This window comes from Bombina bombina, chromosome 1 (assembly GCF_027579735.1).
Source record: "Bombina bombina isolate aBomBom1 chromosome 1, aBomBom1.pri, whole genome shotgun sequence".
Lineage (NCBI taxonomy): Eukaryota > Metazoa > Chordata > Amphibia > Anura > Bombinatoridae > Bombina > Bombina bombina.
In genome coordinates, this window is record NC_069499.1 from 1,241,999,368 (window position 1) to 1,242,021,870 (window position 22,503).

Genomic DNA, 22,503 nt, shown 5'->3' on the forward strand with positions numbered 1-22,503 from the left:
GTGTGCCAGGCCCACTTGCCCACAGTGCCATCACTCATATCTGTTGTAACAGTAGTGTAAATTTAAAAAAAACCTTTTTTGACTGTGAAACATCAGTCTGCTAGTGTAATCTAATTGCAGTTGCCTGCCTGCCAGCTTGTGTGCCAGGCCCACTTGCCCACAGTGCCACCACTCATATCTGTTGTAACAGTAGTGTAAATTTAAAAAAAACAACCTTTTTTGACTGTGAAACATCAGTCTGCTAGTGTAATCTAATTGCAGTTGCCTGCCTGCCAGCGTGTGTGCCAGGCTCACAGTGTATACTGTGCCCACTTGCCCAGTGCCACCACTCATATCTTGTTTAATAGTAGTGTAAGTGTACATTTTTAAAAAATTAAACTTTTTGGACTGTGAAACATCAGTCTGCTTTTTTGTGTCAGGCTAACAGCGTATACTGTGCCCACTTGCCCAGTGGCACCACTTATATCTTGTTTAATAGTATTGTAAGTGTACATTTAAAAAAAAATGACAGGCAGAGGCAGGCAACCCCGCAGGTGCTATCGTATTCGTGGTGCTGTGATTCCCTTAGGCCCTAGAATAATGGCCAGTGTTCAGAGGCCACGCACCATGAACTCGAAAAGTTCTGAGGAGGACATAGTTGACTTTTTAACACAGGACACCCAATCTTCTATAGCTTCTACTCCGAACCCTGACTCACCATCCTCCTCCAGCTTATCTATGGGCACCTCTCAAGTTACCACTCGCCCACCTGCCGCCACCACCAACACTACCACCACAGCCGCTTCACTTGATCTGGCAGAGGAGTTACTTACACATCATTTGGAAGAAATGAGTGATGCGCAACCATCATTGACAGAGGATGTAGATAACAGTGATATGTCTCAGTCAGGCAGCATTACAGACATGGAGGTACGGTTTGATGATGATGATGTTGTTCCCGCTGCTGCTTCCTTTGTTGATTTGTCAGATACAAGTGAAGCGGTTGATGATGAGAATGCGTCCGTGGATGTCACGTGGGTGCCCTTTAAAAGAGAAGAAGAACAGGGGGAAGTTCATATGGGGATACAGAGAGGAGGAGGAGACAAGTCGGAAGCAGGGGGAGGTTGTCGCAAGGAGCTAGTGGCACAGTCAGACAGCATGCATCGGCACCCAGGGTCAGCCAGACAGCACGCCAATCAACGCATGCTGTTGCCACCACCAGAATGCCGTCATCGCAGAGGTCAGCAGTGTGGCATTTTTTTTTGTGTGTCTGTCTCTGACAACAGTGATGCCATTTGCAATCTGTGCCAAAAGAAACTGAGTCGTGGGAAGTCCAACACCCACCTAGGTACAACTGCTTTGCGAAGGCACATGATCGCACATCACAAACGCCTATGGGATCAACACATGAGTAGAAGCAGGACACAAACTCAAAGCCGCCATCCTCCTCCTTTTCCAGCATCTTCAGCCACGTCAACCACTGCTGTCCTCCTTGCCCCCTCTCAACCATCCGCCACTCCGTCTCTCTTCCGGATTATTTCCTGCTCATCTGCCCAAGACAGGTGTCTGTCAAGGACATGTTTGAGCGTAAGAAGCCAATGTCACAAAGTCACCCCCTTGCCCAGCGTCTGAAAGCTGGCTTGTCTGAACTCTTAGCCCGCCAGCTTTTACCATACAAGCTGGTGGAGTCTGAGGCATTCCAAACATTTGTAGCTATTGGGACACCACAGTGGAAGGTACCCGGCCAAAATTTCTTTTCACAAAAGGCAATCCCCAACCTGTACTCGATGTGCGAAAGGAAGTAATGGCATGTCTGGCACACATTGTTGGGGCAAGGGTCCATCTGACCACTGATAGCTGGTCTGCAAAGCATGGTCAGGGAAGGTATATCACCTACACTGTACATTGGGTAAACCTGCTAATGGCTGACAACCATGGAATGCATGGCTTTGCAGAGTTGGTGACACCGCCACGACTTGCAGGTAGGCCTGCTGCCACCTCCTCTACTCCTCCTACTCCATCCTCTTCCATAACCTCCTCGGCTGAGTCCTCTTCTTCTGCTGCTGCATCTTGCTCCACATCAACGGCACCCCCCCAGCTCCCCAGGTACTATTCCACATCCCGGATACGGCAGTGTCATGCCATCTTGGGGTTGACTTGCCTGAAAGCAGAGAGTCACACCGGACCAGCACTCCTGTCCGCCCTGAAAGCACAGGTGGATCAGTGTCTGACTCCGCACCAACTGGAGATCGGCAAAGTGGTTTCTGAGAATGGAAGTAATTTGGTGGCGGCATTGAAATTGAGCAAGTTGACCCATGTGCTGTGCATGGCACATGTGTGTAATCTGATCGTACAATGCTTTGTGCATAAGTACCCAGGCTTACAGGATGTCCTGAAGCAAGCCAGGAAGGTGTGTGGCCATTTCAGGCGTTCCTACATTGCCATGGCACACTTTTCTGATATCCAGCGGCGAAACAACATGCAATTGAGGCGCTTGATTTGCGACAGCCCAACACGTTGGAATTCAACACTCCTAATGTTCGACCGCGTGCTCCAACAAGAAAAAGCCGTTAATGAGTATTTGTATGACTGGGGTGCTAGGACAGCCTCTGGGGAGCTGGGAATTTTTTTTTTTGCCATGTTACTGGGTGCTCATGCGCAATGCCTGTAGGCTCATGCGTCCTTTTGAGGAGGTGACAAACCTAGTCAGTCGCACCGAAGGCACCATTAGCGACATCATACCATTTGTTTTCTTCCTGGAGCGTGCCCTGCGAAGAGTGCTGGATCAGGCCGTAGATGAGCGTGAAGAGGAAGAGTTGTGGTCACCCTCACCACCAGAAACAGCCTTATCAGCATAGCTTGCTGGACCTGCGGCAATGCTGGAAGAGGATTGTGAGGAAGAGGAGTCAGAGGAGGAATGTGGCTTTAAGGAGGAGGAGGAAGACCAACCACAACAGGCATCCCAGGGTGCTCATTGTCACCTATCTGGTACCCGTGGTGTTGTACGTGGCTGGGGGGAAGAAGATACCTTCAGTGACATCACTGAGGACGAGGAACGGGACATGAGTAGCTCGGCATCTAACCTTGTGCAAATGGGGTCTTTCATGCTGTCGTGCCTGTTGAGGGACCCTCGTATAAAAAAGCTGAAGGAGAACGACCTGTACTGGGTGTCCACGCTACTAGACCCCCGGTATAAGCATAAAGTGACTGAAATGTTACCGAATTACCGCAAGTCGGAAAGGATGCAGCAGTTCCAACATAAATTAAAAAATATGCTTTACACAGCGTATAAGGGTGATGTCACAGCACAACGGGAAGCTAACAGGGGAAGAGGTGAAAGTAATCCTCCGACTCCCACGACCACACCAGCAAGGACAGGACGCTTTACAGACGTGTTGTTGATGGAGGACATGCAGAGATTTTTAAGTCCTATGCATCGCCACAGCCCTTCAGGGTCCACCCTCAGAGAACGACTCGACCGACAGGTAGCAGACTACTTCGCCTTAACTGCAGATCTCGACACTCGAACCTCTCGACACTCGAACCCCTTGACTACTGGGTGTGCAGGCTTGACCTGTGGCCTGAGCTATCCCAATTTGCGATAGAACTTCTGGCCTGCCCCGCTTCCAAGTGTCCTGTCAGAAAGGACCTTCAGTGCAGCAGGAGGTATTGTCACTGAGAAGAGAAGTCGTCTAGGTCAAAAAAGTCTAGATTACCTCACCTTTATTAAGATGAATGAGGGATGGATCCCGAAGGGACTGACATTGGGCGATACATTCGACTAAAAAAGGCCTGATGAGATGAGCTGCCTTGGGCTAAAAATAGTCCACACGCTGCTGTATTTTATCTTCGAATGCTGGATGACTTGCGTGACTTATCCGCCACCAACTACAGTTCAAGCCGCAATGTTTTAGGGCACTTTCTGCCTGGGAAACAAACATCAATTTTTCTGGCCGCTGCTACAGCAGCGGCTGCAACAATACCTAATTTTTCAGGCATGTGTACAATACATGCCAAATTTTTCTGGCCTCTGGTGCTGCACTGTGGCTTCAAAAACCACACCACTCATATCTGGTGGCACAGTAGATTGCACGCGCATTGCCCAAAATTTGAAGTAGGAGGACCGACCAAGCATCTTTTTCCATCTCCCGGTTCCTAAAATCCATGCCATATACACGTCCCCTGATAGGGGGCGTAACAGGTATTAAACTGATCAGAATAGTACTACTGAACACACCACTCATATCTGGTGGCACAGTAGATTGCACGCGCAGTGCCCCAAATTTGAAGTAGGAGGACCGACCAAGCATCTTTTTCCATCTCCCGGTTCCTAAAATCCATGCCATATACACGTCCCCTGGTGCCGCAACTGCCTCTGGGAACCTTACCATGGGTCTCAGACCGCACGTCTTGTAATGTAATTCTCTGTCTGGGAAATTATATATCTATCAAATCTATCTATTTATCTATCTATCAAATCTATCTATCGTATCTATCAAATGTATATTGCATCTATTGATCTATCTATCTAATCTATGTATCTATCTATTAAATCTATCTATCGTGGCCGGACTGTTTTGTGACAGCCACTTGTGTTTCGGCCAAATGTCCGTCGGCTAAAAGTCCGGCCACGATTGCACGTGCAGTGCCCCAAATTTGAAGTAGGAGGACCGACCAAGCATCTTTTTCCATCTCCCGGTTCCTAAAATCCATGCCATATACACTTCCCCCGATAGGGGGAGTAACAGGTATTAAACTGATCAGAGTAGTACAACTTAACACACCACTCATATCTGGTGGCACAGTAGATTGCACGCGCAGTGCCCCAAATTTGAAGTAGGAGGACAGACCAAGCATCTTTTTCCATCTCCCGGTTGATAAAATCCATGCCATATACACGTCCCCTGGCGCCGCAACTGCCTCTGGGAACCTTACCATGGGTCCCAGACCGCACATCTTGTAATTCTCTGTCAGGGAAATTATCTATGAAATCTATCTATTTATCTATCAAATCTATCTATCTATCGTATCTATCAAATGTATATTGCATCTATTGATCTATCTATCTATCTAATCTATGTATCTATCTATCAAATCTATCTATCTTGTGGCTGGACTGTTTTGTGACAGCCACTTGTGTTTCGGCCAAATGTCCGTTGGACAAATGTTCGTTTTCCAAATGTCCGTCGGCTAAAAGTCCGGCCACGATTGCACGCGCAGTGCCCCAAATTTGAAGTAGGAGGACCGACCAAGCATCTTTTTCCATCTCCCGGTTCCTAAAATCCATGCCATATACACGTCCCCCGATAGGGGGAGTAAAAGGTATTAAACTGATCAGAATAGTACTACTTAGCACACCACTCATATCTGGTGGCACAGTAGATTGCACGCGCAGTGCCTCAAATTTGAAGTAGGAGGACCGACCAAGCATCTTTTTCCATCTCCTGGTTCCTAAAATCCATGCCATATAAACGTCCCCTGGCGCCGCAACTGCCTCTGGGAACCTTACCATGGGTCACAGACCGCACGTCTTGTAATTCTCTGTCTGGGAAATTATATATCTATCAAATCTATCTATTTATCTATCAAATCTATCTATCTATCGTATCTATCAAATGTATATTGCATCTATTGATCTATATATCTAATCTATTTATCTATCAAATCTATCTATCTATCTATCGTATCTATCAAATGTATATGGCATCTATTGATCTATCTATCTAATCTAAGTATCTATCTATCTATCTATCTATCTATCAAATCTATCTATCTGGACTGTTTGCGGTTGTTTGCGGTGCATTAAACGGGGAGTTTGGTCTGTCACTGTGAAGCGGGCGTAACCCTTATACTACCTGATCGATACAACATCATACCTGATGTTTTAAAGCACGTTATTCCAAACAATTTAGGAATGTTAGGTGATTTATGCCCTTTATGGATTAAAATGAGACTCTGCATCAACTATGTAATTTTCCGTGGGAGTTTTGCCATGGATCCCCCTCCGGCATGTCACAGTCCAGGTGTTAGTACCCTTGAAACAACTTTTCCATCACTATTGTGGCCAGAAAGAGTCCCTGTGTGTTTTAAAATTCGCCTGCCTTTTGAAGTCAATGGCGGTTCGCCCGGTTCGCCCGTTCGCGAAAAGTTGCGGATGCTCGTGTTCACCGTTCGTGAACGGAAAATTTTCAGTTCGCGACATCACTAATCAAGGACAGGAAGAAATCTAAGGAAATTTAACCATAGTAATAAAAATGAAGTCCAGACAAATAATAGACTTAACTTTAGCTACTTTAGGATCCTTAAAAGGACATTATACACTCATTTTTTCTTTGCATACATGTTTTGTAGATGATCTATTTATATAGCCCATAAAGTTTTTTTTTTTAAATGTATAGTTTTGCTTATTTTTAAATAACATTGCTCTGATTTTCAGACTCCTAACCAAGCCCCAAAGTTTTAGGAGAATACCGACAGATACCTACTCCAGCTACCTACTCCAGCTTGCTCCTGTTTGTGTAAAGGGTCTTTTCATATGCAAAAGAAGGGGGAGGGGAGAGTGTCTTATTTCACACTTGCAGTGGGCTTTCCAGCTACCTTTTCAACAGAGCTAAACTGAGAGCTTCTAAGTAAGTTTTTAAACAGTTTTATACTGGATTTTTATATCAGTATCTGTGCATCTTATTCTTTATAGTAGTCTCTATTACATGCAGTTATAGAAAAGTTGGTGTATACTGTCCCTTTAACCTCTAAAGTTAAAAAAAAAACATTTAAAAAGAGTATGAATATGTTTAACTTTAAAGAGAAAAGAGGATATCTCTGAAATATAACCAGAGGAAGAATCCAAAATATCAGAGAGAGAAAAAACTCCAACTTTGAGGAATTAGCAAATTCATAAACAGAAACTTTAACTTTAGAAGGTTCAGAGCTAGTAAAATGTTAAATATGAAATGACCTTTAATGCATATCTGAAGAGGTCAAAGCTGCCAACATACCTAACACTGAAAAGAAAATGAAGTCTTAGCTCCAAATCCCTTCCGCAAAGCTGTCAAGGATGGACTTAACTGCATTGGAAACATTTGTCATTGAATTCCGTAGTGGATTTACAAATGTGTCCATCTGATAAATTAATTTCCTTTGTGGAATCTGTAAGGAACAAACAAAACGAGCAGTAACACCTTTAGAAGTGAGAGCAGCATTAGAATGGGTAAAATGCATTTAAACACATGCAGTACAAATATGCTAGAGGTAATGCCTCAGCTCGTTTACAATAAACACATGTAACTGATAGAAAAGTGTACAAAGGCTCAGATTCTAAAGTAAGTTTTATGGACAGAAACAAAAAGCTCTAATACAGGAAAAAACAACAAAAGTAGTAATGTGCAAAAGAACGAAAAAACATATAGTTATATCCCCACAAAGAGCTCTTGAAAAAATGAAAAATACTTACCCCTCCAAAAGCAGCTTAGGGCTAGATTAAAAGTGTATAGATAGCAGAAACCAGCGAGTCTCAAAGCGCAAATAAACCAAAAAGTTCTTTATTAGGAGATATCAGCATAAAAACATGCAAACCCCTCGCAGCCAGGAAGGAAAAAGTCCTACGCATTTCGGCAGCCCTCTGCCTTATTCATTGACATGACTACTATGATAGTAGACGCAACTTAAATACACCTGGGTCCTCAGGTGTATTTAAACCCTGGCTTTTATCTTAAAGTGACATAACCATATTACACCAAAACAAACAATTAGCATGTTGGAGAGTACATACTTCAAAATAAAAACATAAGTGATTTAACAATAGCTTAAATTGTCATCTTACATAAGATTTACATATTAAATATACATGCACCTGCAATCAACCTTTCATAGTAAATAGATGCTCCTATTGTTAAAGCAAACACCATAGCTATATTATAGGAGCTGCCTCCCAAAAAATAGGTGTACGGAGGTAACTAGCCAAACTTGGATGGTATCCTATATAGCATAAATATGTAACATTGAATGGACCCCTATTGTTCAGTGCCCCATATAGATAGACCTAAACTGATCCTGAGATGTAACTGGCGTACATAAAATTAAACCATGAATAGACTCAGCCTAACTGGAAGTATCATTGCTATTTAGCCTTGATGTTCCTGACCAAAGTTGTGTTATGTATTAAACGGAAAAAATGATAAGAACATGGGATGCATAACCCACCTAGCTAGTGCCTAGGATCTATCCCATGTCTAATGTCTAAAAACTATCTCATATAATATACAGGGGATTCAATGAACATCACAAAATACTGTAAAGACAGTCTAACAAAACCATCCATTAATGCATATAATACGGGTCATCCTAATTATAGCCCAAACCTATATTACTTCTTATATATAAGGGAACTTAGTGACTATTTAAGAGCTCTAAAGTAGTAATTGAATAAATAATAATCCTGGTTCAGAAAATTGTGGCTAGTGGGAATATGCTATAAACATCCTAATATATCATAGAGACAGTCTGACAGAACAATCCATTTACACATGTACATCCTGTTTAAAGCCAACTCCTATGTCCATCTTATATATAAGGGAACTAAATGACTATTTGAGATCTCCAAGGTAGTAGTTGAATGAGTAATAATCCTAGTACAGAAAAATGTGACTAATGGGAATGGCATTCACAATGGGGAAACAAGAGTTACATTTCCAGAACCAAAGGGGACATAATGCAACTACTATCCATGGACCCAGCTACCTGTGGGTATCGAAACCTCATTTTCAATTCTGTTGAGACCAGAAATTAATGATGTTTCCATCAATATTAAAACCATCTGGTCTTCTGGTCTTCAGTTGGAAGATCCAGAATGCTTCCCTATATAGAAGTTTGGTCATTCTGTCGCATCCACGGATGGAACGTTGGATATGGTCAATCACCTGCCACTTGAATGAGGTGACATTGTTTTCATGGGCATAAATAAAATGTTGGGCCAAATCAGAGCACTCTATTCCATGTTCTATATTTTTCAAATGTTCTCTGATCCTACTCCGTGCCTCTCTAGTAGTGCACCCCACATATTGCTTCTCACATTGGATGCAATCAACCATATAAATAACGAAGGTGGAGCGACAATTGGTATAGCTGGTAAGGTCATAGACTTCTCGGGTAACACGTGACTGTAAACTCCTTGAAATCTAAGTATATCCACGCGATATACAGTTACTGAAATGACATATAAAATGTCCCTTCACCGCCAGCCAACTGCTCCCATTCATTGTAGTTGGGCGTAACAAACTCAGGGATAGCACATTACCAAGAGTAAAGCCTCTCCTTGATACAAAATTACAGCCATTTGACACAAAGTCCTTGAGACTGTCCTCTGCTGTAAGAATTGGAAGATGTTTTTTAATTATGTCGCAGATCTGGTCATACTGTGCACTGTAAGTTGTTATGAAGGTAGGCTTACACACATCATAATTCTTATTCCTTCTTGTGGTACTCTGTTCTATTAGTAGCTGTTCCCTGTCCATGCGTTTAACCTCTAAAAGGGCTCTATTGACCACTTTTTTCGAATAGCCTCTATCCATCGGCTGTGCCTCCAATGCCAGGCTTACGGTATAGAGTGGTCTTTACACTGCACAACTCTGTATCCCGCATAATCAAAAGATCCAAATAGGGTGTTGAAACGAATCATGGGCATAGGTAAACTGATGATTGATATTGTTCGTGTTCAAGTAACGCACAAACTCAATCAGTTCTTGGCTACCACCTGTCCAAATGAACAAGAGGTCATCAATATACCTCTTATACATTTGAATATTAGATCTAAATGGATTTCTATCCCCAAAGGTGTGGTCCACCTCCCACCAACCCATGGACAGGTTGGCATAGGCTGGGGCAAATTTAGCCCATATGGGCGTACCACGTCTATGGAGATAGAAGGTCCCCTCAAATTGGAAGAAATTGTGGGAGAGTAAAAAATCCAATGACCGCACCAGAAACCTCTTGAGTGCATCGTCATAGTTGCTAAGAGTATTCAGCATATGGGTGATAGCTTCCAGACCACTTGAGTGTGGGATGGCCAAATATAACCCGACTATGTCCACTGTTAGCCATTCAGAATATTTACCCTAAGTGGCCTGGTGAAGACAGTTAAGAAGGTGCTTGTTTATATACAAGAGGCTGGAGTAGAGATTCTACCCAGCTTGACATATTTTCAAAAAGGGAACCAATCCCAGCCACAATTGGCCTACCCTTCACCTCCTCCAAGGATTTGAATACCTTGGGAAGGTGATGGAATGGTGGTAAGCTTGGAGTGTTGCGACACGGGGACCTGAACCAGTGTGGACTAAGGTGAACGATCCGTTGCTGCTACAACAAGGCTCAGCTGAACACAACCGTATGCCGGGTGAGTCTCGTTCCAATACTTACAGTCACAGTGACAGTGTTTGGAGTTGCCTAAAGGGGGACGCCTTGCATATAATATATAACAAGTGGCACACTAACTGTTGCATGCAAATGATAAGGAGTATATCGTGGCTCTTTGTGGGCATCAGAAGTAGTGTGCGTATTACAAGTTGAAAGTAAACCCTTTGCTTGAGTGCAATTGAATTTAACTTGTGTCAGGTTAGCGTGACTTCATAGCTCAGGTTAACTGTTACGCTCGACTAAAAAGTTGGACAAAACACATCAAAAATACATTGTACAGTACAGTTACACTCATAATAACACTGTCTAATAAAAAATAATTAAGAAAATTGAATAAAAAAGTTATAGGGGATCAAACATGAGGTCTCAGGTGTTAGAAAAAAAAAGGCATGCAAAGGGCTTTAGCATAGAGATACATACATACACATGTCTAAATATGTATATGTATGTATATATTATGTATTTATATGTATTTATAGACATATACACATATAAACACATTAATACATATGTATACATATACATAAGTGTTTTGGAACCCTTGGCAGTGAAGCAGCTGAAAACATGAAAAAACATATTTATGCAATATTCATATTTAATAAGGTAATAAGGTGTTTAACTTTGTATTTACTGTAAATATTTAATATATATATATATATATATATATATATATATACAGTATATATATATAGATAGATAGATAGATAGATAGATAGATAGAATTTTGTGCTCCACTAGTAATCTAGCCCTTACTAGGTCAAAAGCATGCTAATCCAACATGCAGGATAAATTACTATGATACAACATATCCAACCTAAATGAAAGCGCACGACCAACACCAGCTAAAGGGAAAGAGCACACCAAAAAATAACCTGCGTGTGAACACCCGACGTTATCTTGACGTAGCAATCCAGAGGGCTTATGTGCGATAACCTGGCACACGCAGACCCGAAAGCCGATGCACAAGAAAAAGCAAGACATGCAAGAAAAAAGCAAAAGACTTTTTAATGCACGCCAAAAAAATTAAGAAGGAATAACATTAAAATTAAATATTCTATCCCAAGGCTATATATATATTTAAATAAATAAATAAATAAATAAATATATATATATATATATATATATATATATATATATATATATATATATATATATATATATATATATATATATATATATATATATAACCCAAAAAATGCTTAAAAAAACACTACTTACCAGAAGACATTAATCTACTGGTAAAAAACAGTAGGCAGCCAAACCAGTGCTGAAACATATTAGCAACATACAACCCTCTGACAAGCACTGCACTGAAATGGGCCTCAACTCTGAGAACCCATCTCACAGAAGAATAACAAGCACATCTTCATTCTTCACCTTCCTCTAGTGGAGGCAAAGACAAGACTCAGGTGCCAGTGAGCTGGGAGGGGTTTTATTGAGCTCTTGGAGTTTGGGAATCTTTGCCTCCTCCTATGGACTCTCACCACCAGTATGAAATAAATATTTTTTAAAAATTAAATTTGAGCTAAAATATACTTATTTAGTATTTCACTGTCTTAAAGAAATGCTGTGCACTTCATTTAACAAGTCTATACATATAGTCAATATAAAGTAAAGTTTACAGCACTACATAAGGGACAGTCAATACCAAAACTGCTATTGTTTTAAAAGATGGATAATCTTGCAAAATCAACATTGTTATATTAATATAATTTTTACCTCTATGATCACCTTCTATATAAGCTCCTGCAGACAGCCTCCTTATTTCAGATCTTTTGACAGACTTGCATTTCAGGCAATTAGTACTGACTCTTAAATAACTCAAAGGAAAGTATATAATGAGCGCAGGGTGTGACCACCAAACTCCTGTAACACCTAAGAGTCCCTTACATAGGCTAGACACTGAATAAATACATAAAAGAGCAGGAGCTCTGCAGCTGAAGGTGCTGTACTGGTGTCAGCACAATATTATCTATATGGCACACATGAACAAACAGTACATGTTATTAGCTATTCACAGTCAGACGTGAGATAGGAGTTGGACTGCAGAGTCTTAGAAAATCAGCCTATGAGCCTACCTAGGTTTAGCTTTTTACAAAAAACACCAAGAGAAAAAAGCAAATTTCATTATAAAAGTAAATTGGAAATTTGTTTAAAATGACATTCCCTATCTGAATCATGAAAGTTTAATTTGGACTTTACTGTCCCTTTAAAGGGATGTTAAACAGTCTGTTTCATAATCGTAATAAAAAAGCACTAAGTAGTTGCTAATACTTAAAGGGACAGTCAACCTAAAAATTATTATTACTTATTCACATAATGTATTTAATGTTTTTAACAGCAAACTGTAGCCCAAATTTGATCAAAATATATTTAACAAGAATAACAACTTACAAGTTCTTCTCCGGTCGTTTTGAAATGGCCGCCTCCCCCCTCCTTTCCTGACATCACCGACCGCTTCCACTGACTCCAGCTAGTCGAACCTGCGCATTCTCTGCTTTTGCGCATGCGAAATACGCCGGTTTTGTCATTAATAATAGTATTAAAACAGTAACAGACTACCCCAGGCGCTAGCTGGCCCTGACTCTCAGCACTTTCCATTCCCTACACTGAAGACAGCATCTGTATACACAGCTTAACGCATATGTTTGCAAGACGTTGTGTCCTGTTAGTAACGCAACAACTGCCTTTAGCTTGACATGTGTGGTGACTTTCACTCATCAGTGCACACAGTCCTCACTTGCCAGGTTTAATGCTATTAAAGGGACACTGAACCCAATTGTTTTCTTTCGTAATTCAGATAGGGCATGCAGTTTTAAGCAACTTTATCATTTACTCCTATTATCAATTTTTCTTTGTTCTATTGCTATCTTTATTTGAAAAAGAAGGCATCTAAGCTTTTTTTTTTTTTTTGGTTCAGACCTCTGGACAGCACTTTTTAATTGGTGGATGAATTTATCCACCAATCAGCAAGAACAACCGAGGTTGTTCACTAAAAATGGGCCGGCATCTAAACTTACATTCTTGCATTTCAAGTAAGGATACCAAGAGAATTAAGAAAATTTGATAATAGGAGTAAATTAGAAAGTTGCTTAAAATTTCATGCTCTATCTGAATCACGAAAGAAAAAAATTTGGGTTCAGTGTCCCTTTAATTAAAACATTAACGTGATTGGGTAGAAAGCTCTGTCCCAACAGGCAAGTCTTCTTCATAATAACCTACTCAGAGAAAATTATGTTAAAGACTCCCCAGACTGTGGCTGCCGCTGTGTTATGGCTCGAGATTTTTGTTTTTTTAAATTCATGTTATTTTATTCTATTACTTTCTTTTTATTTATATTCATTTTCAACATTATAATTTCCATAGATTCAGAAAACCCAAATGAATGACAGCTGCCATGGTCTCAGAATTTAACTCTGTGACATTCTATAAAATAATTACTAATACAGCTTTTCAAAGCATGTTTTTAAAAAGTGATTAAGCTGTCACTCAATACAATATGTTCACTTCCAGTGTTTGCCTATGTAAAAAGTTATGAATATTATTCTATTTTACTATTGTGAATGTGGTTAACATGCTGAAATGTAATAAATAGCATAATGGCAATTTTGATATATGTCATGAAAGTAGATATAGTAATCTGCCTCATACTGAAATAACAAAAATAATTACAGGGGAAATATTTTTAAAATATTACATTGAACTATTCTTGATATACTGTGTATATATATATATATATATATATATATATATATATATATATATATATATATATATATATATATATATATATATATACACATACATATATATATCTATAAAATGTATGTGTACATATCCAAAACATAAGAAAAAACATCTAATTTCTTACTCATCTGCTGTAATTTCTTATTAATCCAAGACTAATGCAAATTTTCAACCCTTCATATATAGAACAGCTATTTTTATTATATATCTTTTTGTTTATTGTCAATGCTCAGTTCTTCATAGGTAAGGTCCAACTTAAAGGAGTTATGATTTCAACAATGTTTTTGTAGCATTTGCAAATAAAACCTATGCACTAACAGTATTTTTATTACAAAAACATCACACATTGTTCAATATACAGGTAGCCCTCAGTTTACGCCGGGGTTAGGTTCCAGAAGGAATGGTTGTAAATCGAAACCGTTGTAAATTGAAACCCAGTTTATAATGCAAGTCAATAGGAAGTGAGGGAGTTAGGTTCCAGGCCCCTCTCAAAATTGTCATAAGTAACACCTAATACATTATTTTTAAAGCTTTGAAATGAAGACTTTTTTTTTTAATAATAAATATTTTAATAAAATAATCACACCACACAGAATATATAAATAAACTAAGTTAAATGAACAAAAACTTTTGCTAAACAGCATTATAAACCTAATAAAATAATCACACAACATAGAATATATAATTAAACTAAGTTAAATGATTTTTTTTGCTAAACAGCATTATAAACCTAATAAAATAATCACACAACACAGACTTCACTTGCATTTTTCTGCAAACAGTTCTTTCTATGCATTCCAATCTGGACTGATTTATAGACAGGAAGATCTTGTTCCTTTGAAATCTGTTCGATAGCTCAGGTCTGGTTAAACTGATTAATTTCAGCTTGCTTGGCTTTGCTGCAACACAAGCGGACAGCTCCACCTACTGGCTATTTTAATAAATGCACAGCTTCTCAATGCTTTTCAATAGCAGTCACATGACTGGAAAAAAAGGTTGTTATTCTGAAACGGTGTAAATTGAACCGTTGTAAAACGAGGGCCACTTGTATTTCTCTTTCTGTTTTCTTTTTATTATTCAAAACATAAGTATAATTTTGTTCTAACATGTAATAGCTTAATTAATAATCAATAGTATCAGCTAATAATTTATGTTTTGGACATTCCCTAAAAGTGTGCAGTATCTATAAATATGCATACATTAAAATTTACAAGGATTAAGTATAATAGAATAGTCCTAGCATACAACAAAGTAAAAAGATAGTAAAACAAGAATGCAAGGAAGTAACTTTATTCATTTATCGTTTTCTTTATTTTTTGTAGATACTTTCACTCTGATAGCTTAGGGTAACTTGTAAAATAAACCACACCAAAAAAAAAAAAAAATCATTATTATGCTTGAGAATGAGCATTGGTTTAGTTTTAGTTGTAACTGTGCATGAGTGCATTTTAAGTATGAATACAGATATTTTTGCAATATACTTGATTAGCAAAATGTTTTTAGTAAACGTTAAGTGTTTCAGAGGTAGATGTACACACATTTTGCACATGCACATTGCACCTGCATTCAAACACAACAGCCATGTTTGTTTTGATAATTAATGTCACATTTTTTTCTCATTTTCTTTTGTATAAAGTAGTTTTTTTCTCATTTTCTTTTGTATAAAGTTCCTTAAGATGTATCTATCTCTATTTTTTTCAAAAGTATTAAACAATAAAAACAAAATACTACGTGATAACCTCCAAAAACACATAGTTCTCATGGGCACCTGCTTATTGTTGCAGCTAAAGTTATACATGATCACAGGGGTCAAGTCCTACAAAAAAAAAGTGTGGGAACTTACCAAGACTTCCACCCCCCATCACAATTAATATTGTTTTATACACACACACACACTGTAATTATATTATATAATTTATACAATCTGGTTAATGAAAGCAAATTAAAACAAATGAAGGGCTGAATGGTTGCGTTTGGACACCCATGGCTCCATTTTTACATGGCACGGGTAAATTTTTTATTTGTAATTTAGGATTCAACTGATACTGAATACAGAGAAGCCAGACACACACTTTTTAGAACACATGAAGGGGCATTTGTCTATAGATGATGTTGAATAATCCAAAAAGCTAAGAGCCTTAGTAACATTTTAGGAGATGTTACTCACTGGCTCTCAGGGTGTGTAAAGATCTGCTATCATGATCTTGATAAAGTCTGATTGTGCACTCACTCTGCAGTAAGAAACAATGATAATGTAATTTAACGTAAAATTATGGTCACAAGGCATCTAGGTGTCATTTTGTTTTACCATTAACATGTATACCAAGTAAGTGTGAAGCAAGTAACACTGGCAGAAGAAGCAGGAGGCACAAGGGCATAGTAACAGAAAGCAAAACATGTCACCTTGCACTTTGGGATGAAACTGGTAAGGTTGAACCTGCAGCAAATACATTATCTTGCAGAGGTCAGCATTCTGTAGAGAATCTGGCCTGCTTACCATAAATTGATAGACATACAGACACCAACATAGATAAACAGACTGCACATACTCTTCCCTGCTTTATGAGCACATTTTTTCTTTAGTGAAACACTGAACTTTTTTTAAAATACAACTTTAAAATATCTAAACTAAACACACATGAACACCTGTTGTTTGGGGTTTGAATTATCAAGCCCCTCTCTCCACTCAGTAAAAGCATACACTGTAAAAATCATAATCATATTGTACATAGAAAAATCATATAAAAAGTTCACATCCAAATAAGTGTTAAATACCTGTGGTGAATTGTGAATTTACATTTTCCATATAAATGATCCTTAAATTGTGCAGAAAAAAACATATTCAATGTAGACACAGTTAAACTTGTACTTATTGGATGTAGTAATTTACGAAAGCAAAGTTTAAATAGTAAATAAGGTGTTAAAATTTGAATAGATTCTTATATTTTTATTGCGCAATGAGTCTCGCAGCATTTGTGAATGGGTTAAACAGGGGCATTCCTTGGGTGTATATCAAGGTTTCTCCCAATTGATATCAGAATGATCTAATCATATTATGCCTGTAGGTCTTGCAGTTTCATTTCGCTAAATGTCGACTCGCGACTTTGTTTCAAAATACTCATTACGCTTATAAAACTGATGGAAAAAGACATGCATGCAAAATTAGAAATTCCTGGTTTAGTCCCATTCAGGGGCGGTTCTACACAGGGGCCCCCAGGGGTCAGTTCCCCTGTAAAAATGTCCCTGGCCCCCCCTGTGGCCCCCCTGAGCTGGCCACTGAGCTGACTGAAAAATACCGGAGAAGATCAAGGCTTTTTATCTGCTTCCCTGTCCCTGAAACGCTGTCTAGTCAAAGCGTGGGGTTAACAAAGTGAAGTAAAACTTGTTCCCCCTCCCCTTTCAGAGATGTGCTACAGTTCTCGTGTTGTTGTGGGGGCGGACATCTTACAGCTTCAGTCTGCAGACAAGAGTTCCAGAAGTGTCACTGGTTGGTTTTGCAGACGTACTCTCTAGCCTGTACACTGCCAGAACAGAAGAGATGTAAGTCTGCCCTCTCACCTCCACAACTCTATAATGACTGCTGGAGGGTTGTCCTTATTTTTCTAATGTATGTAAATAATTATTTGACACCATTTTCATTGAATGTGTTATCTGAACTATGTAGCACTAGTTAAGTGCATAGACTTCTTTTTTTTTTTTTCTACTCAGTGTGTATGTATGTGTGTGTGTGTGTGTATATGTGTGTGTATATATATATATATATATATATATATATATATATATATATATATACTGTATATATGTATGTGTGTATGTATGTATATATATATATTATATATATGTGTGTATTTGTGTGTATATGTGTATGGTTGTGTGTGTATATATATATATATATATATATGTGTGTATGTATATGCATATGTATGTATGTGTGTGTGCGCATGTATGTATGTGTGTATATGTGTTTGTGTATGTATTTGTGTATATGTGTGTGTGTGTATGTATTTGTGTGTGTGTATATATATATGTGTGTGTATGTACGTGTGTATAAATGTGTGTATATATGTGTATGGATGTGTGTGTGTATGTGTATATATGTGTATGGATGGTGTGTGTGTGTATGTATATATATATATATATATATATATAAAGTTATACATGATCACAGGGGTCAAATATATATATATTTCCAGTCTTTTTCACGTTTTACTGGGAGAAATGTAATTGGCTGAAGTTTAAGTTTTTTTTTGTTGTTTTCCTATAGGTTGCCACTAAATACTTTTTTGTTCTTTATGTATCATTTTTACTTTACCTGCTCTTGGTTTTATCAATCACTGCTGAAATGTAAAATTTAATTTAAACTTATCATTCACTAATCACAAAACATTTGGTTTGTTTGAATTTAAGCTTTCATGTAGCCCTAATAATTTTCATTTACTTTGAAACACTTTACAATTATGCTGATTCAAAATATAAATATCCCACTTCTTACAGCAAGTTCAGAAATTACGAGAACTGAGAACTTCTTGTATCCCCCAGAGGGAAAAAAATATGTTTTACCCTCATGTAGTAAAGTTGTGTTTTATTTTGCATAAACGTTTGCACATAAGATTTTAAATTTATCTGGTGCTTCAGGCTAATTTTACACTGCTGCTGTTTAGTGTTAATTACATTACAAATTTTTTAATTTAGAAATTTAAATAAAATTAAATTGTATAAAAAAACCTATTAGTATGTTAAAATATTTCACAGAATACAATTTTTGCAATGAGATGAGGAGACACGTTAGGAGCTATTTAGATTAAAAAGGACACTCTACTGCTAAAATAAACCACTTTAACCCTTTTGCTGCTGAGACATTTTGCTAGACTTTTGTTCAGTATGGTACCCACACAAATTATACCTCTTTTTTTTTCCAGCAGACCAAATATTTTTAGAAAATAACTTTAGTTTGCAGAAATATAATGTAAAAAAAACAACACCATATGAAATTACTTTTTTGTGTCATTTTCTGTGGTGTACCTATAAATAGCAGCATTTGAGTAATTATTTCCTAAATATTTTAATAACACATTTTATTGTCCCACATTTATCATCAGTTCACCCTTCCAAAACAGCAACATGTATGATTTTATACTTATATGCTTCAATTAAAACGCTCAATTAAACATCAAAAAGAGAACAATGATTATTTTGTCACTATTCACCATCTTGCTGTTTATACAGAAAATGAGTAGGTATAAAATATTTAACCAATACCATGCAAATATATTACATGCATTTAAAATAGACAAAAAAAACATTAAATAATTCTACCAAAAGTCATCCTGATAAAATGTCACAAAATATCACCCATTTTTACATTCTCCATCCCAGTTCGCTCATTTATTTTGATTCTAAAAGTTTTTTTATTAGTTTGAACATTGATCTTTGAGCAATCACTTAATAGCTACAAGAACATGAAACCTCTTAATTACATTGTGAGACCTCACTCTTTGAAATGGGGGGTATAAACATATAATATTATTTTGGTGAGAGGACAATAAAGGCCTTTTAAATACATCACAGCCCCAATAAAACTAAAGTCTATAAGTATTTGTCACTGTTTTGACAAATAGCTGGAATCAGCTGCAAATGGACACAAGACCACTCATTTGAAATAGATTGTTGCTTCCAAATAAGGGGTCTCAAGTTGATGTATGTATTGTGGGGGAAACATAGGTGATACCCACCCCATATTATTAGTGGCAAATGGTATGTTGCAAAGCCATTTTATCAGCAATAAGTTGTCCTAGTGTACCTTTAAGTTGCATTATAATCTAAAGGAGTGTAAGTTATTGTGAGAAAATAAGATGTATGTGTAGAAATACCATAACAGTGGCTATCAAGAGCTTTCTAGGCCTTTTTTATACTGTTTACAGAGGAAGAAGGAACCAGGCACAGACAATGGCAATGGAGATGCCCCATATATCAACAGTTAATGATAACTCAGTCTTATTAATCCTTTACTTACAGTATAATAAATACAAGAGAAAGAATATCCTAAAAAACAAACACATAATGTAAATAATAATAATAATTATTATTATTATAGGGAACATGATCCTTTATCCTCTAATTCTTCTGTCTGCCTATACCCGTCCTGTTTTTTTCCCTACCCTGTGTATAGAGCTGATGGTGCATAACAAATAAAGGTACTAATACTTCTATTACTACTAATAATAATAATCTCTACAATGTGTAGGTAACAACCTTTGACGCATATGACCTGCACAAAAGCATCACATAAAGAGACACAAGTGTTCTGTTCTTTTCTAATGCCTTATAAATACATTATTTTGAGTGTATATTAGTTCCATATGACTATAGGGAAGGAAGGTTTGTGTAAAGTTTACTGTATAAGGAAGGAAATGGAGCCAGTAGAGCAGAGTGCCTATTTACAGGGTGGGGGCAGAGGGGAATAAGAAAAAAGCAGAAGCCCAAGATGCAATGAGGAAGAACCTTAGGGTATTCTCCTGTTTCTTGGCACAGCTGTCAACAATTAAATTCAGACTCTACATGCTGGAACGTGGTGAGTGTGGGGAAGACGGGCATGTAGACTAGGGGAGGCTACGTGGTGCATTAAATAGATTTAGATTTGTGTTCAGAGAAATAGCTTAGAGTAGTTTATCTCTGTGAAATGCAGTGGTTTTGTGTTACAGATAAAATATTATCCTAGCTAGTCAAGGGCCTTAGTGATCAAGTATGTTCCAGGACTTCAGAACACAAAAATGTTACTGTAACATACTGCTTATTGCAGTGTCTTTCAAAAGATATACTCATAACTGCTACAATGTCATACTATCCTGTATAATATATTTACAGATAAAAGGCATCTGTCTTCCCTTTCTCTTGTTGTATACAGGTACATGATTGTTATATTTAAGTGAAGCAGGAAGTTGTACCCAGCGCTACAGAATTTTGCATTGCTATACAAATAAATGATGATAATAATAATAATTATCTATCTATATGCAATATATATTGGGAATAGATATTGGTAATATGCTTATTGCAAATTAATTCAGTTATCAAAGACAATATTACATTAGAAGCGTATTCAGCTTATTGAAAAAGTATAATTATATTACTAAGAACAATTATTTTCGTATGTCCTCCTGTCTTTATATATATATATATATATATATATATATATATATATATATATATATATATATATATAAATGTGTGTGCGTATGCGTATTGCATACATTGTAAAAATAACTTTCTTCACACACAGGTTGCACAAGCACAATGGGAAATAGCACAGCCTTTACCAAACGTATAACATTAAAGTGTTTTATATATCTGTAGAATTCACCCCCTCCCTTAGATGTAGCATGTAGGATGTATACTAATTATGAGACCCTTGAAAAATCTAGTGCCAGCAGAGAATGACATCACAAATATAATAATACTGTAACCAAAGTATTTTTGCTATTTATATTTAAATGGAAGTACCTAGAAACAAGAGAATGACAAGAAAGATACAGCAAGGGGCAGGGAGAGATAGATGGCCCAGGAAAGGAGCCATGCTGAACAGGACCACCCTTAGCATTTGGGGGCTCCGAGCCCCCTGTATGACCCATCCCAACCTTAAATGTGTCCTATATAAAAAAATAACATTGTATATTACACCTGATACCATAAACACTTATTCATAAACTAAATACAGAATGTACATTGCAACTTTTCATACTCTCGCCCTGATGACACTGTAGGGCCCCCAACGTGTGGGACCTGGGTCAAGTGCCTCTCTTGCCCTATTTAAAGGGAATGCCTGGGGTTCAAGGCATAACTAAGAATGCATACTGATGAAGAATAAAGTTCTGTTAGGAAAAGCTTAAAGGGACAGTCTGGTCCAAAATAAACTTTCATGATTCAGATAGGGCATGTCATTTTAAACAATTTTCCAATTTACTCTTATCACCAATTTTGCTTTGTTCTCTTGGTAGTCTTAGTTGAAAGCTAAACCTAGGAGGTTCATATGCTAAGTTCTAAGCCCTTGAAAGCCGCCTCTTCTCTCAGGGCATTTTGACAGTTTTTCACCACTAGAGGTCGTTAGTTCATGTGTGTCATATAGATAACACTGTAGTCATGCACGTGGAGTCCAGGTGAGCCAGTTCTGATTGGCTAAAATGGATGTCTGTCAAAAGAACTGAAATAAGGGGGAAGTTTGCAGAGACTTAGATACACAGTAATCACAGAGTTAAAAAGTGTATTTATATAACTGTGTTGGTTGTGCAAAACTAGGGAATGGGTAATAAAGGGATTATCTATCTTTTTAAACAATAAGAATTCTGGTGTAGACTATCCCTTTAATACAGTATT

The 22,503-nt window shown here is 37.7% G+C and overlaps 1 protein-coding gene across 2 annotated transcripts in view; it reads left to right on the forward strand.

Moving 5' to 3' along the window:
• The window catches only part of PLCG2 (phospholipase C gamma 2), a 438,832-nt gene that overhangs the window by 32,802 nt on the left and 383,527 nt on the right, over positions 1–22,503 (forward strand). The window contains exon 2 of one of the 2 annotated variants that reach the window (XM_053700715.1): positions 17,537–17,673. The exons of the other annotated variant lie outside the window; for it this stretch is intronic. The gene's annotated coding sequence lies outside the window, so the exon portion shown is untranslated. The remainder of the gene's footprint in view (positions 1–17,536; positions 17,674–22,503) is intronic. 2 annotated transcript variants of the gene reach the window in all.